The sequence below is a fragment of the Scomber japonicus genome, chromosome 17 (genome assembly GCF_027409825.1).
Source record: "Scomber japonicus isolate fScoJap1 chromosome 17, fScoJap1.pri, whole genome shotgun sequence".
In the NCBI taxonomy this organism is placed as follows: domain Eukaryota; kingdom Metazoa; phylum Chordata; class Actinopteri; order Scombriformes; family Scombridae; genus Scomber; species Scomber japonicus.
Window position 1 is genome coordinate 16,107,780 of NC_070594.1, and position 18,491 is coordinate 16,126,270.

The following is an 18,491-nucleotide window of genomic DNA, read 5'->3' on the forward strand; positions in this document are numbered from 1 at the left end:
CTCTTCTCTTCTCTTCTCTTCTCTTCTTTTGTCTTCCCTTCTCTTCTCTTCTCTTCTCTTCTGTTGTTTTTTGTCCTCCTCCACCTTCTAGTCACTCACAAATATAAGATATGACATGTCCCTTCCTTAGGCCATCAAACTCTGAGCTATATCAGTGTGTCTGTGTATGTCTGAGACTGTGTTTGCATGAGTGAGTTAGTGTGTGTGTGTGTGTGTGTTGCTTTGTGCTGCTAATCTCATATTCACATGTCCTCTCTCTAACCTGTACACGTTGAATACCACAGGGGACAGCTCAGAATTGCAAAAAAACAGAGACACGCAAACAGCCTGATGTGGCTGCACACACACTCTCAAAACATTGGATGGAAGTTAAACTTAGTAAACACTCTGAAAGCACTTCACAGCCCATGGACATTAGGAAAAAAGAGCTTCTAGAAGAGAAAAGCAAGAGAGCAGAGAGACAGGCAGGCAGGCAGGCAGGCAGGCAGTGAGATCGATAAACAGCAGGGCAGACAGACAGAAAAAAGAGGTTTTCTCCTCAAGCTCTTGTTCTTAAAGCAGGATTTGCTGAGATTGCAATTTTTTACAGACGGGGCCATATTGAAGTATGAGACTGAGTGTCTGTAGTGTATGTATGTGTGTGTGCATGAGTTTGGTTAAGCAGATTAGTGAAGGTAATGGTACCATATTGTGGTTATGGGGAGTAAAGCTGTAAAGCAGTGCAATATCTGAGTTGGAATTGAAAACAGGGGCAAGAGCAGCTGTATGTAGGTGTGAAAGTGTGTGGGAGAGAGAACGAGATAGAGACACATGAGTGTGTTTCATTGTTGCTTGCATACACATATGAGTCATGTGCCAAATAACCCTTTATATCCTGCTGATACGCACTTGGACTAATCAGGGTGACTGACAAGCAACCAAGGTCCCAGGCCACTTTGCTATGACTTGATTAGGATGATTGTAGATAATAAATGATCACATACACACATTCACACACGCACGCACACACAAACTGATTGCATCTGCTGAAAAACAATCACTCCCTATAGCCAAGCCACTTTCCGCCTGTGGAAGAATAGGGGAAATTACCAGTTGAAGGGTCCAGCCTGCAATCTTGTGGTGCGCAAAAGGCTTTGGGTCTAATTTGAAATAATTCTAATTTTCGAATGAGTCTTGTGGACAGAGTGTATTATCCCACCATGCTATTGTGCCTGGAGAACACTCTACTAATCAGGATTTGAGTAAAGTGTGTTTCTGCTCGCACAGACCCAGGGAGTAAAGGAGCAGAGCTATTTCAGCCCACACAAATGGCCCCTCAGCCCTGCCATAATGGTGAGGTGGTCTGAATCATAGTTAAAGATGGTGGTCACCAGACTTTGTAATCTGCATGACCAGTTTTTGTGACACAGACAACAACTGGGTTTTTGATATTGAAGCCAGATTGGATTTGCATCAAAGCTATGGGTTTAATATCTTGCAGTGGTACTGCTTGTTCTGAACTTGAAAGAGAGTTTTTTTTCTTCTTTCCCATATTGTTGAATATGTAAGGCTGCAGCTCCCAATCTCTGCATTCTGCAAATTCACAAGTGTCTGACGCTTATGTCCCTGCATGCCCATATACACACACACACACACACACACACACACACACACACACACGCACACACACACACACACACACACACACCCACGCACATACAGAGCTGCATGTATGCTTTTATACTCTCAAATGCAACACACAAAAGACAGTGAGACAGTCCAGCAGTATTATTATTCAAAAGGTTCTGTCTTGGCTCTTATCTCCAGCCACAGCAGCGGGATGGCTTTAGACCGAGGTCTTTGTGAGAAAGAAAAAGTATGGACTTAGTTTGAGGGACCTCTGTCGCCATCAACACTTCGAAGAGACAGAAAACACAAAACAAACGGGAATGCTTTATATAGTGACGCTTATATCACCTATGGATTTGGATGAATTGAAAATAAAAAGCAGGAAATGTATTGAAATAGTTCTAGTCCTTTCACTATCTTTTTCTTGTCTCTTTCATGGGTTGACTCTCACTTACTTTATTTCTCTTTACATTTCTTTAGTATCTCATCAGTGGCCACAGGTGCACCATAACTGTTAACATCTTTTTCCATTTCTTTCTTAACTCATCTCCCCCTTCCTCCCTGAATTCAGTCCACCCCCTCGTCCATCCCTCTCTCCACCTCATCTCTGGCCAAAACAGTTGCAGCTACGGCCATTTTGACCTACTTCTAGACAATACCCCTTCCACCCCCCTCTCTTATACTTTTTCTTTTTCGCAGACACTGGTGTCTTTGCAGATGTGGTTAAGTTGAGAGGAGGAAACACTCATGGGGGAGTCAGTGCTCCCCTGTGTCTGAATGCCTGAGAGGTAACCTATTTAGAAGCATGGAGAAAAAGGAAAGATGATGGGGTTGAATATCAATTGGGTTTCAGTGTATTAGGTCAAAACCATTTATGTGTTTGGGACAACATATCAGACGAAAGATATAGGTTTTTTTTCTTTTTTCTTCAGTGCAGATTTATAGCAAAATCAATACCAGCACATGGATCATATTTATACACATACAGACAGATGAAAGTACATTGAAGGGACCTTTCCCCAAGGTTTGTCTTCCTTCACATCAAGGCTACGCTGCATTTTTTTTCTAATGCAGAAAGTAAAGGTGGAATGTAACGGTGGGCTTTCATTACCCTGCTACCACTTTTGTACAACTAATTTGTTACTTTCATGATGCTCCACCTTCGACAATCTCACTCCTTACCATCAGATTTAAATTGGTTTGGAACACAATCTGCTTCATACACTGTAAAATATCTATTTTAGTAAGTAATTGAATAATACTCATTAAATGTTATATTTCATAAGAAATATCTGCCATTAGGTTGAGTTAATTTCCACTGAGCACAGTGCAAATCTGCTTCTTTTAGCTTTTGGATGTCATTTCCTTCTGCTTTGTTTTATGATACTTCCTGAGAGTTCAGCTGCACTGAAAATAGGAGGAATTATCTCATTCCAGTGGCAGAGCTCTTCAAGTTTTGAGGGAAAAAAAAGTTAAGGCCGAATATGAGACTTAATGACTTGTAAAGCTCTGTAACCATTACAGTAAAATTGAGTTTTATTGCGCTGTGAAACTAATTCCAGTCTGGAGCAGTAAAGATAAGATGTTGTAGCGTATCTCAGGCCAGGAATAGTCCCTGAGAAGAATTTTATCCCCTGCATCATCTCTTGACACACAGTCTGCATAGCTTAGTGGATCTCTTCCCCATACTACCCACTGACAGTCTTCTGCTTGGTCGTCCAGATGGCGCAGTTGGCAGACAACACATTTGACAGGAGAGGCATAGCATTTCCTGTGAAACCCTATCAAAATGCAACTTTCATCAAAAGCATGGTGTATGGTATGGTGCCATGCTGACAGAGCTACTTTTGTAACATCAAATGAAGGTCAGTCAGCAAAAGTGAAGTGTCAGAGGGATTATTTGTAGTGGATAAAAAATGCATACAGTGCATGTGTTTATGCAGTTAACAAGAAAGCTGGTGTTTGTCTTCATGTGACTGGATGTCTGCTAATAGATTTCTGATGGTTCTCTGTGACAGAGAGCAACCACAACATCCAACAGTATTGATTCGAGCCAAACGCACATCCAAGGGAGCTATCCAAGACACACAGCGGTCTAACAAGCTATATAATGGTGCAAGGTCAACTCTGAGAAAGAAAAAAAAAGGAGAATTTAATTATTTATTTATGGTTTATTTCATAGCAACAGATACAGTGTACATAGACAAACAAAACAGAAGAACAATAAAGGCAGGAAACTATTTTCTTTCCAGGTCACCGAAACGTTGCCCTTCTCAGCAACACTGCTGAGACCAGATGCCCAGAAGTGTAGTGTAGACATGTGATTTTATGCTCTATTGTCGATACTGCACGCTTGTCATTAGATAGTGGTTAAAGACAAACATATTTTCCATTCTCATTCATTCAAATTGATTCACCCAGCGTGACACAGGCATGTCAAGTTGTCACGATTGCTGCCCTCAGTCTTGTGTCTCCATACCTGTTACCACTTCCCTAGTGTCCCCCTTCTTCTCTTTCCCTGTGTGTGTGAATGTGAGACACATCTGCTGGAGTCAGAGCAGAGCCCCACCAGCTGCAATCAGTTCGATATCAAGACCTCTACGTATACTCATCCCTGCCAGATCCACAATGCCTGATCGTAGCCTCTGCACCAGTCTACGCTTAAAGCCATTTTTCCTGCATTTGTCTTATTATTTTATTACTGCCTGTTTTTTCTGGTCTAACCCTCTCTCCTGTTCCCTGAAGTCCCGTCTGAAATGTCTCCATTCCCTGTCTTCTGTCCCTTGTCTCACTAGCCCTGCTTCCCTGCCCTGGACCCAAATACCAGTCCATGACCCAGTATCCCAGCTACAAGTTCAAACTTCCCCAGGCCTGCATCCCATTTCCCTCAATAAGACAATACCTTGTCCAATTGTATCCCTATCTCCTCGCCTTTGAGTGTCTGCACTCCAGTTTATCTGCTCCGCCCCCACGTAACACAAGTGTGTTCAGCAAAAGAGAAAATTAATAAGATACAGTAAACATTAAACATTCATTTCCTTCAGGGCATCTGCTACATTCCATTATTCATCTAAGAGCATGCTATATGTAAATGAACAAATTCTGCTTGACTGTGACATGAAACATGAACACTTGTATCCCTCTCTGCCTTGTATATTCCTTAAATGAAGGGTTTGAAATGAGACGTCATGCATATTCATTCATTTTAAGCTCTTTTTATTTAAACATATCTGTGTTGCTCCTGGTGCACATGGCTGTTAAAAATGCTGCAATGTTGGTTCTCATAGTAACATGTTTGCATGAGGGAATGCAAAGAAATATTTCACCTTACCTTTTTTTTTACCTAGGGAACATGCATGGTAATAAGGTAAGCAACATCCCAAAATTCACAAACCAGAAGTACAACCAGAGTCTTATATGTGTAGCCACTTATTACCACTAAGCAGTAAGATAAGTGGCTTGCACCAGATCATACATATTGGAGCACTATTTGTGTTTTCCTGGAGAGTGTTTTGCTATTGAGCTGCAGTGGGGGGATAGGAACAAAAACAAGTAATTTTGAATTTAAAATAATGTAATTTTAGAAGATATCCACTTTGTTTGATTAACTCAGATGACTCATATTTGCTAATAAAGATTTTTTTTGGTACAAAACAAGCACTACGAATTTTGTTCCATGTCACATTGAAAGCACATTAGAAAACAATATTTTAATGGCCAGTTTCAGGAAAGATGAAAACAAGTGAAAACAAGTAAAAACCTGTCTCAGTGTTCATATACACTGTAGACTGTTTACTACTGATTTAAAGTCAGAGCAAGTAAGCGTACTTGGATAAATTTAGGCAGAAATCTAAATAATAAATATTAAAAGAGGCTTATGTCATGCACAAGATGGGACACACTGACATTTTCAGTATTTAATTAAAACTTGTAGTTTGTCGGCTATGCCCTGGACTAATTCCAGGTTCATGCAGTGACTTCCTGGGGTCTGGTTGTGATTATGAAGCAACCAGTGAAGAGGCTAAGAAAAAAAAAATCACAACCTGTCATTTTTTACACTTAGATTTTTGTGCAGAATATAAAATCAAGATATAAACATTTAATTTGTGATTTTTATAGGTGCTGTTCGATTCTTTTACTTTTGATACACTTTCTCCAGTTTTTGTGTTAAGCTAAGTTAACCAACTGAGGGTCCCAGCTCTATATATAACAGACACATGTAAGTGGTATCAATCTCATCTAACTCTTGGCAAGAAAATCAGTAAGGGTATTGCCTAAAATGAAAAAAAAGAAGAAGAGGAAGAGTGGAAGAGTTGTTTACTTACAGCAGATTTCTATACTTCCTCTGCGCCTGTTTTTGTGATAGCAAGTTGCATTCACTTGTCCACCTACCACTTCGTAGATTAGATGTTTCAGTCCCTACATGTCAGATGATTCAATCCCTCCAGTAATACAGATTTGGATGTTTCAATCCCCCCAGCTCATATGGAGCTGAGGTTGAAGGCACAGAATGGGCACAGAAAATACATCCAACAGCTTCAGAAAATCTGACAGCAAATCTCCAGTCTCTATTTCAGAAAAGCAGTGACCCCATGCAGGATATACTGCATGAATAAAGCCACTTTGCCTTTGGCTGTTTATGATATTCTTTTAATCTAAAGCTGCCTATGTTTTTACCAGCTGCAAATGTTCCTCTGCATGTACAGAGACCCACTTAAGTGGCTCATCGCACACAGTAACACCAGGCACACAACCCCTGCCATGCGCTCTGTCGATATACCTGGCAGCACATCCACTCACACCATTTACATTTCAAAGTCAGACACATTTGCGCAAACACACACACACACACACACGCACACAAACATACATAGTTGCCATCTGGTATTTCTCTTACACCCACCCCACGGTTTCCGGACCGTATGAGTGAAGCTTCCTTGGTGTTTATAGTGGGATAAGGCTATAAATGCTTGCATTGATGCATGTTGGAACACAGCAGTAGGTGTGAATGTTTCTGCATGTCTTCCTTTAAATTAAGGTTGTATTTCTGTGTGTCATAACCCATGGCTGTGTGGATGTACGTGTTTCAGCACCTGCTTTTACAGTCTACAGTTTATACGCATCCAGCTGTGCATGTCACCAGCTCTTTCCTATGCGTTCTGAAAATGCATGTGGGTGTTGCGCGGGACTCTTTGCATGTGACTATGTGTGTGTTTGCTGGCTTATGGTAGAGGCTGTGGCATTGAGGAGGCCTTATCTGCTGTGTTCAGAGAGGTAGCTCTCACAGGAGATAGAGCTCTCAGCTGGAAGCATGGGTGCCACTGAAAAGACTTCTGACACACACCTACAGCTCTGGCTCAAACAGCAAAAGAATGAACCGAAGGGAAACGTGGTGGAAATATCGAGAAACAAATTTCACAGTCAGAGGTGGGAGGGTGGATGATTGAGAGGTGTTCTTGTGTGCGTGTGCCAATGTGTGTGAAACCTCTGTAATAAATGAATCCAATGTAAATGGTTTCTAATCTATAAAATGAGTGTGTGGATGAATATTTCTGTTTATAGATCTTGCTTGAATACTTGTCTCAGTTTTATGCATTTCATTTATGCAGTTCTATCAGTGTTCCCTTGGAGGTGATGCATGCATATTTACCCTGAAACATGCAACTATGTGTGTATTTGTGTGTGTTTATCTGCAAACAACAGGGTGTCCATGAGGCTGAATGTGAGTTGGGGTTAATGTGCTCACCACTGGGCAAACGAAACAGCTCTCACTCTCTGTTAAACTGTCCTTCATGTGGGAGCAGATGAGCCTCATTATATTAGAGTCCCCAGCTAATGATCACTAATCTCCTCCCTACTGAGGAAAAACAGAGAGAGAGAGAGAGAGAGAGGAAGTTGGGTTGAGAAAGCCAAGCTCTGAAATGTAAAGAAAGATGGATGAAGTGGCAGAGAGGGAGGAAAGAGGAGAAAGAGCGTGACTAGCGGCAGGCATTCAAATTCTAATGTTTGCTGTTATTGACCTCTCCCTCTCTCCCTGCTCTTCTTCCTCTCTCTGTTTTCAATTGCAGACACACACACACACACACACACACACACACACTTCCCATACCCATCCCTTCTCCTTCATTCCGTCATGCAGAGATCAGTGCGAGGGAAACGGACTGTGAATGCATTAATGCCATCATCATCATCAGGGGACATGAGGATTCATCTGTCATCATCCTGCGACAGCTAGGGCAGTTCTCCATAGGGCGGGCTATTACTCTCCATTACCCACCACACATGAACACATACACACACACACACATTGGGACAGCTAATGACAGGGTGCATCAGTGGGCGTCCTTGCCCTCCAAAATCTAATACATAATGTTTTTTCATCACCGTCTGGTTAAAAATGTATAAATCAATTTCCCTCACAAAATACTGCACAATCTACCAGAGGCTTTAAGAGTTTTTTTTTTTTTTTTTTTTTTTTTTTTTTTTTTACCAGACTCATGCCTCAACCGATCCAGAATGAAATTAAATTGTCTTCTCCCAGCCTACATGGTTACTGTTATCAGTTGGAGATGGAAAAATCTTCGCACACACACACACACACACACACACACACACACACACACACAATGATGATGAAGAGAGATGGGGAAGAAAGGTGCGAGGGGAGAGATGAGAGCATGAGGGTGGGTGTAGGAGGTGAGGATGGCAGAGTAAAAAGAAATTTTTCAGCAACCAGTATGATCAATATTTCTCTATTCTTCATTCTATTAAAGCGGCTCAGAAACAATTTTCTGTTAGCCTTCACTCACACTGGAATAAAATCGTCTTTCTCTCCCTGACGCTCTCACTCTGGCTTAATTTCCACTCTCCCACAGAGGTGACAGTTGTGAAACTGTTACCATTAGTTACAGTGATAGTTCGATCAGTATGGAAATATTGATTGGAAGCATCTTAATTAAGTGTAGGCTCATATGAAGATAAGAGATGAAAAAGGATCTCTGACGTCTAGATGTTGATGGTGGTGGAGTCAGTAGATGGTTGATGGAAACTTTAAACTGAAAGTTGGACCTCCTGAAGCTAAATGTGGTAATAGGGAGGTGGTTGGTTGCACAATAATTGGTGACAAAATTACAACACTGTTCAAATAACAGAAGTAATTGGCTCAAAGAACAGTTGTGCTGCTGTGAACTGAAGTGTTTGAAAGTACATGTATTACAGCTATTTCAGGTCACTTTAGACAAGTCAAAAGCAACTTAAGCATAAGTACTTTAGGGAAAGTCTAAGTCAAGCCTCAAGTCTTAAAGTTCAACAAAATAGGACTTTGACTTAGCATGATAGCAATATCAATTCAGTGCTAACTTTGAGCTTACATTTGCTTGAATAAATCTAACAACTAATAACTTCATCTTCTCATCTTGGACTGGGTGGTACAGTAATTCACTGTTGCTTATTGAGGTACAAAGTGGTATTACAGGACAGGCTGGGTCTAGCTGGTTAGCATGCTAACTGCAGTAGATATCTCTGCAACACAATACATGGACGTCTATGACAAAATGTTACATATATTTTAGTTAATATTTGAACATTTTCAACAAAATTCTTGTATACAGCCCCTTTAAATCTGACTCATGCATCGACTCTAAAATTCCACTCTACATATGACTGCAGAGAACTCCACCAGCTTCATTGCAACTAAAATATGAATGATGTGAATGACAGCTGTCACACAGCAACGCAAACATTTTAGATAACAAGCCAAGTATATATTTCATTTTCTTGTTTTTTCTTTATATTCATCTCTACTGTAAGCAAACTGTAGAAGAGTCAGGTTCATTTTCATCTTCTGTATTGTAGCATTGCTGCTGGGTTTGATGCATCCTGCTTGTATCCCACTTTCTCGTGTGTGGTTGACTTGCAACTGATTTATCCGACATCAGTTGTCAGGGCCCTGAGGGGGCCAACCTTCTCTGTCAGCCATGACACTCAAATATCACAATAACTCAAACAGTCCAAGGGGAAGATTACATGGTGCATCATGCCATGACAGCAAAAGACTCAGCACTTGGCAGTACTTGTTAGCTACAGGCACAGCAGGCTCACCAGTACACTACATACTTTAAGAGATTTAACTTACTCCCTTACTCAGGCTCTTAAATTGGGAGTTGTGTTCTCAATCTGGTTTGAGGGATACCAGTGGGATACAGGGTTATATAAGAAGCTAAACAAATTTCATCTCACTGTATCTAAATGTTAAAGTATTTTGCCCACAATTTAAACATTACACACACTTGTACATACTAATGTACAAAAAAGTGCATCCAGACATAAACCTTGTAAAGACAGGACAATAATAAGATCAAAAACTCATACATCTTTACAGCTCAAACTCACAACAAACTCACAGCGCACACACACTCAACAGTATACTAATAGTTATTTAAACTTTAAAATTGCAAGAAGAAGTTATAATATATCTAATAAACTTTCTGAAGAAATTTTGAAGGATCTTATAAGCACCATCTTTATCTCAAGATATTGCCTCTTTAAAATAAGTCATAGGAAAACTTTCCAAGGAAGTGTATTCAGATGAGTAACATCCTCTCATCTCATTGGGAGCTTATCCACTTGCTTCAGAAGTATAATTTAAGGACTGCAAAGTAGTTAAATACTGTGTAGAATGGATATTTCTGAGGCACACACTAACATAAACCACTTCATATCTAAAACAACTCTGTCAAGGGCATGCCAATTCTTGACTCACTGAAAAAACCCCAGCAATTTTCAGTAACGATTACCCAAAGCCAATCACACAAGCGCTGATTAGCACTTCAGTACATGCTTTGGTTGGTCGCGTTCATTTCCAGGAATGAGGAGGCCATCTCTTTGGAAAATAACACAGACAATACACACGTACGCTAACTCCAATAACACTTACAGAACCAATGATGTTGTGTCATAAAAAACAAACGAAAAGCCAGAGAGAGTCGAGATGAGCACAATTTAACCATGAACTTTCTATGACACCCTTCAAACTCACACTGATTGTGTGGCTTTAGAAGTTTAGTGGGAGCAACAATGCAGCACACAGCTATCAGGTTCCATTTGTGCATTTGAAGAGGACAAGAGGGTCAAAGAAAAAGGGACAAAATGGAAGATCAATTACTTATTAGAAACCATGTCTTCCCCTCTGTCATTTGTGTGCCATTAAGCAAATGTTTGTTTTCAGACCAGTGAAGCTGTTTGAATCAATGCTAAGAGAGGTTAGAGAAGCAATGATGAAGTGATTGCAAGAGAGGAACAAGAAGTTTTGTGTGTGAAAAAGAAGTGAATAAAGAGGAAGTCAGTGTGTGTGTGTGTTTATGAGAGAGACAGGGAGTATGTGAGTGGCAAGGTGTTTGCAAGAAGGATTTGCACATTATTGATCTGTTGACCCGGTGATCACTTTGATTTAGTGTCACTCTATTCTTGCCAGATTCAGTGATTTAATTAGAAGCATTGAAGTGATAGTATGTGAAGTTGTATATCCGAGTAGCCCTCTCCTTTCAGATTTTGCCTAGTTTTGCAAAGCAGTCGGATGGCCTAGCCACATTCCATTCAATTTAGATCAACAGCCCTTTTTAAAACAACCATGCCATCATTAAATCTGCAAGTAGAGTAGAGTATTAGAGTTAGACTCAGATGCTTGGCGGATTGGCTCTTTTGATCTCATGAAATGAAAGCAAATCTGGGCGTATGATGCTTTTGTCAGTAAAAGTAGTTCAGAGGATATGCTTTGGAACTTTTTAGATTACGGGTTTAACATTTCTTCTATTTCCCCAGGAGAGAAAGTTTCAATAGACTCAGAATAAAAGTCTGGCACCTTTTAACAGCAGGCATCATTTAAGGGGCTATTTCTGTGTTTGTTATTGTCACTCAAATGTCCTAATTCTCTACAGATGCAATGACCTGTGGAGGAAATCTAGTTGTTTAGGACTCAGAGGTGGATGGACAGATAGATGGATGTGCACAAGGATGCGTGAAAGAAGGTGCCCTGAAAATTGGATTTCTCTCGCCTCGGCCTCTCAGAGGCGGGAGGCTAAAAACAACAGAAAAATAAAGGGTAGTCTGAAAATGAACAGAGCGAGAGCAAGAGAGAGAGAGAGAGAGAGAGAGAGAGAGAGAGAGAGAGAGAGAGAGAGAGAGAGAGAGAGAGAGAGGCGGTGGAGGGTTATAACCAGGGGCCCTGTCAGAGAAAGTGCTGAATCGTGGAGTGGCTCTTTTTCCCCTGCCTAAATTCCACACCCCATTACTCCACCATAGCTACACCTGGCCTTAGCCACAAAGGTGGAGGGGTGGCTTCGGGTGGTGGAGGCAGAGGAGGATGACACATACCCACATACCCAAACACACCTTCCCCTCAAGACAAGCTGTAACAGCAAGGCCGGTGCGTCGAGATGAGGTCCCGGTCTGCCAGATGTAGGACGCAGACGGAGCCACTCAAGTGAGCCAGAGAGGGAAAGAGGGATTGAGGGAGGGAAAGATTGGAATGGGATACACAACTCATGATAAACACATCCATCCTCATTATTGTAATAACCCGCCTGCCATGCACCAGTGCAGGCTCTCTCTCTTTCCGTATCTCTGTCTCTCGCCATCGGTTGCTTCTCATCCCTCATGCACGTGCATGTGTGCACACACACACCCACACACACGCATTCACACACACGAACAAACACACACACAGCAGGCAATACATTTCAAACACACGTATCAGTGCACAAGAAATCCTGAATTCCAGTTTCATACACAGCCCCTCCTCTGCTATCCATGCAGACAAACTATCTAATCTCAGAACTGCAGAACAAAATCACTTTTCGGTGCAATTTTGTCAGTCAGGAGAGGTTCCACACCAATACGTCTGTTAGATTACGAATGAATGTTTCCTGTGGCTTCCGCATTGTAAGCTCATCACCTATTCCTGCTCTGTCTGTGGTCCATGAGAAAAGCTGAGGAAAGCACTAGTAGGATTAGTGCCCTAGCCACAGGGTTTAGGACACTAAAACACACACACACATACACGGATATACAACTTCCTGTAAATTCGCCTTCCTCTTTACTCCACTCCCAGTGATCTAGGAGGTCCTGTATGGTCCTGAGGTTTCATGTGAAGTTGAATTGTAGTTTTATTTTTTTGGCGGGGGTGGTTGTTTTTGCTTGAAATCACTATATATTTTTAACTTGATAAATTAAATCAGTTTTTGATTTGTGTACTTATTGGGTTAAAAATGCAATTACCTAGTGACCCTTTCAAAGCATTCAGCATTTTGGTCTACACAAATGCTGAATGCTGTAAATATAGCTAACATCAGTAATACTTGACAGCACATCTGCTCTCAGGTACAAGTAACCGCTGCCATGGGAAATGCCCACAATAAAGCTTAGTTATGTCTTAAAATTTATGTACTCTTAAAAATCAATAATAAAAAAAACACTTATGTTAACATCAGTGTAAGGACGTTGGAGCAGGGAATTCTTAAATTGTCAATTATTACAGCACCAGTAACAAACATCTGATATCAAGATTAAGTTAAAATTAAGAGGAGAATTGGCCAGTTGACTTGAGTTGAGAAAAGAGCACCTGATAAATTCGTTCACCTCTGAATGTTTGTTTGTCTTTTTGAAACTGTGCTCTCCCACACTGTTTTCGTTTTGTTACGCTTCTGTTAGTTCATCAGAGGATGAGAGGGATAGAAGTGAGAGGGAGAGAATAATCAATTTCTCCTCCTAGCACATCTCCATCACTTGTGTTATTAATAACTAGACTGATATGACAGTGTTGGAGCCTTGGGGAAGACCTGGCCTATCGACCCCATCAACTAACAGAGCGAGAAGAACAAAGATGTAGGGTGAGAGTTGGGAAAGCATAGGGGATAAGCAAGGATAAGACAATAATGAGGCAAAGGTCAAAGGGAAGTACATGAAATCAGGGAAACAATTAAAGTATAATGTGTATAAAATATTACAGGCAAATAAATATCATAGATAGCCATAGACCGTTAAAAAGCAAAGAGTATATATAGGGAGGAAGAAGAAGAAGAAAGGAAGATAACATTGTGACAGAAAGCTGACTATCAGCTGTCAGTGCACCTCGGGGCCGATGGTGAGTACCTTTGGCTGTAGTTTTATGGTGTGTCTAACACCTTTGTCACTCATCAGGCCTTACTGGGCCCCATAGGCCCAGATAACAACCATCACAATGTCAAAATTAGAATCTAGTCTAGCCACGGTAGCAGCTCTGATTATGTACTCAGGCACAGTGGTAGTACTGGACAACTGGTGGCAGTAGAAAAAAAGTCAGAGGCTCACCAAAACAAGACTAAATGTCAGGACAACCCATCCCATAGTTGTTAAGACATTTCATTGAAAATCAGCGGGAGGGAAAGTCATGGGGTTATCAGTCAATAGGATTCATCCTCTTAAGTAGTGGTCCAGTAGTCGTAGTTGCTTTGTTTAAATTATGAAAGTTATTTACTTTCACCAGACCATTGGATGACACTGGGGCCTCCATTTTCTTCCAGACATGAATATCTCAACAATTATTGGATAAATTGAACAATTTAGCAAATTCATCTTTGGTCCACAGAGGTGGAATCTTGCTGATTTTGGCGATAGCTTGACTTTACCCGTAGTGGAACCATGACATTGACATTTGTGCTTTGTAAGTGAAATGCCCTGACAACCATGGGATAGATTCCCATGAAATTCAATACAAACATTCATGTCTCCCTCAGGATAAAGTGCCCCTTTAACAGAATACATGTGATAGCACAAAGGAATTTATCAGCATTAGTCGCTGCTTATTCCTTTTGATCAACTTGATGTCTACAGAGGAGAAACTGGAGTAGAGGAAGAAAGTGAGAAAAGTTTTGAGCATCATGTGATTGAGAGAAGTCTAGAAAGTGCAGAAGCAGAAGCACTCTCTTGAGCAGCACCCTAGAGTTGTTGGTGATCCCTCTGTTGGGGGTACCTGTCAGTCTGACAGCTGGTATAGATCGAATCTAACCCCACTCCGTCTGACAGCTTTAGTATTTTTTCATACGTCTGTGTGTGTGTGTGTGTGTGTGTGTGTGTGTGTGTGTGTGTGTGTGTGTGTGTCAGTGGCCAAGGCCTTTGGATGATTGTGCAGAGCACATGGAGGGCCAGCAGGGCGGCTGCCCTCTGGCTTCAACTAGTGCCAGGTGTTAGAAATCACCTGCTGCTTTGTGCACAGGTTTCAAGAAAATGCTGACACACACACTCGCTCACTCATAAACTCATACAAGGCTCAAATATAGACAACAGATGCTCACCAAAGAGGGGACGGTATTTTCAGGATAGTGATGTTTGCTTGTATAAAACATTAGGGATGTCCTTCACATACTGAGCTGCAGTCCCTTTGTACAAAGTTTTTATACATCTGTTTTGACTCCTTCACTCCCTTGTGATTGATGAGATTTGTTTATTTTGAGTCACAGGTTTTGTTCTGGACACTCAGACATTGCTAATATAATATTAATGTAACATGTTGCATTTTTCTCAATACACTCATCAATATATATTTTCTTTCTATACTGAAAAAAGCAGCACTTTTTTGAAATAATATTTTATTTCGATTTCTCAATTCAAAGCGTATACAGTGTAGTTTCAGGAGCAGGATCACACCACAACTTCTCTGCCTCTGGCCATTCTTACAAATACCACCTAGACTTCTCCTCCCCTTCTGCTCTCGTATTCTGTGCCCCCAGGATTCTGTAAAAATTATTGTTAATGTATTGCTCGTTTCAGAAGCAAATATAATTTCATTTAAATTGCTCTTCTGCCCTAAATGAATGTAAATCAAAGGTTTGGGATAAACTTCTGAGTTGCATATATCTGAAAAGTTCTTCAAGAGACAAACCAAATGTGTTCTTCAGATCATGCTGAGAAATAGATTTGTTTACATTTATTATGTCATTAATGGTTAGCTTATGTAGACCAGCTTAATGGTGAATTTCAAAGAGCTATCCGAGGATTATTTCATATCAATTCTCTCAAAATACTATTCATTTTTCTCCACGTTGCTGCTACGTTTGCTTACCATAAAAAAACAGTTTTTATCCTTTAACAATATATGAAAAAAGGTTTTGAGCATGGACTTTTCAACATGAATCCGTTGGTCTCCTATTGTGTTTTTAGCTATATAGCGCAGGCAAATTGCTTTAGTAGCAAAGTAGCACAGTACTTGACTGATTTGAATTGTATTACTTCATAAACATTTGTCTTGTGGGATTTCACTTTCTGCTGCTTTTGTGAAGTTATAAATAAGTAATGAGTGATAAAGGACTATAAGATAACTATCTGCATGCTGTAAAAAATTGACATCCATTGAAAATTAAACTGTACGATATGCAGCCACTGGAAGTGAAATATGTGAAAGTGAATTTTATTTATTTAATACATTTATTCTGCCTTTTTCACAAAGTTGTATTTTTGTCTTATCATCCTCCTTACAGGGCCTAGACTAAAGATATTTTAAACTATTTCACTATAACAAAAAATTACATTTGCATGAAACAGTTTATTTGACAAATCAGACAAGGACAGGTTTTCATTACCAAATTTAACTATTTTTCCTTACTATTATTCTTTGACTCTCCAGATGCTGTCAACAGGAACACAATAAGTTAACTGAGTCAAAAAAATGTCAGGTTTTTCTTAAGCTTGAAAAAGTGTTTTTTAGACCCCGCTAATGCATTTTGTGTGATTTCAAATAACATTTGGAAGAGGCTTTCAAGTTCCTAACATAATAAAAAATGTGGTCTGTGGGTATGTTTAGCATAATAAAATGTGTTTCACAACAACAGAGTGTAGTGGGAATCATAGCTTGGTGCACCATATCATATCTGCTTATGCATTTGCTATGGTGCTAGAAGCAATCATCGGGCCATCAAACTGATTTGATTGTAGTGTAGGTGGAGAAGGGCTGCAGGCACAGCTGTGCCTCCAACCAGTCAGCGCACACAGACAATGTGAATACAGTTGTATCTTGATATTCACAGCTTACTGAAGAAATTAAATTATTTGATTACCCATTTAGGACTACAATGACTGTCTGTGTAGATGCTTATAGCTTCTCAGGTAGAAAATGGCAAGCAGACTTAACTTAAGATGGGGAGACAAATCCTGCAGTAGCATTGTTTTAAAATATACTGTAATGTGGAACACAAACTGGCACAATCTAAAGACTCATCAATGTGTAGAGAAAAAAACATGTTGGCAAAGTCAGACACAGGAATATTGCAGGACAGATGCAATAAAGAGTGGGAAGCTTAAGGCTGTGCATACAACAAACTTGATGGAGTCAGGAAAATCGGTTGACGATAAAATAGATGGCCATGAAAAGAAAATAGATCAGCAGGTAGAAACAGCAGGATATGCCAAGCTTGTCTCTCAGGCAAAGTGGGGTCAGTGAATGACCCACGAAAGCACAGAAAGTAGGAAAGTTAGTTAAGGATGTTACAACATCCCCTGTGTTTTGATGAGTTTAAATGAAGATTTGTGATGTTAAATGGTGCCTCAGTAATCATGCACAAGTAAATTGCGGATAATAAAATTTCTATTCTATTATGCAGAAATATATGAAAAATATATAAGTATAACAACGTGATTTGAATTCAGTAAAACTGCACAGGGGATCTCTGCCAACCAAACCCACATCAAGGCCATGGAGGGAGGCCAAAGAACAACTGCTGATGCCTTGTTATAAAAACTGATGAGTGCAATGGTGCCGTCAGTTGGACTGTGGCATTGTTCCAGATGGGGAAAGTGACACTGTTCACCAGCCAACGGACTTGAAAGAACAGATATCAGAATAGTAATCATTGTACAAAGCCTTTTCCTCTGCAGATCACTTCTCTCTTAGACCAAATTGTTGGGGAATTTTTCACATTTACTTCTGTACAAAGTTTCCCATGGACATTTATCAGCTATTCATTTCATAGTTTAGTTGTTGGGGGCCATTTTGGTGTCTTTACAGGCAAGAAAAACGTGTTACTTTTTTATTTAGCAGTGTAATAATAGCATAGTAAATGTCCCTATCATTGGACTAATAAAGTATTATCTTATCTTATTTTGAGGCTGCATGAGAAAATACACTCACCCCTCCTCACCACTCTGTTTCCAGTGATGTAGAAGAAGCTACGGTGGCCTTCAGGTGCCAGAGGCTGTTTCCCAAATGTTATTGACAGCATTAAGTAGCTATGATATGTCAAGTCATGAAGTGAAGATGTTTTTAGTTATCCATAATACTATAGATCATAGCTTACAAGTAAGATAGTATTACTTCTTATGAGTGTTATTTTTTCTGCATTGTGGTAGCAATTTATTGCAAACATTATCAAGCTGCTTTGTGTGGTGCTATTTTATTTTAAGCCTTTATTCTGACAGTGAGATAGTATTAGCTGAATACATAATTTATTATCTGTTTGCAGAGTCAAGGGCTGGATAACAACCCATAATAACATTACAGGGGTTAGAGGGAGGAGGAGAGCGAACACAGCAGCAGTTTCTAGAGAAGAAGAGGAGAGAGTGGAAACAAGGGCCCTCCAAAGAAGTAACAGAGGTTTGTTTAATTGTTGTATCACATTCCTACCTTTTCTGAGAAATATGAATAATACCAATGCACCACAAAGTGGTATTTACATAGCAGCTCTGTGCTTTACATATAGAAATGTTACTGTAGTCTATAACTTGATGTGTTATCACAGTGTCATGTGAGTCATTGCCTAGGAAACGTCTGCAACATGACTGAATGATTATATTAATACAAACTGTATCATGCAACAATATTTTGACGTTATTGTTGTAGACATGTTGGAGAAACACTG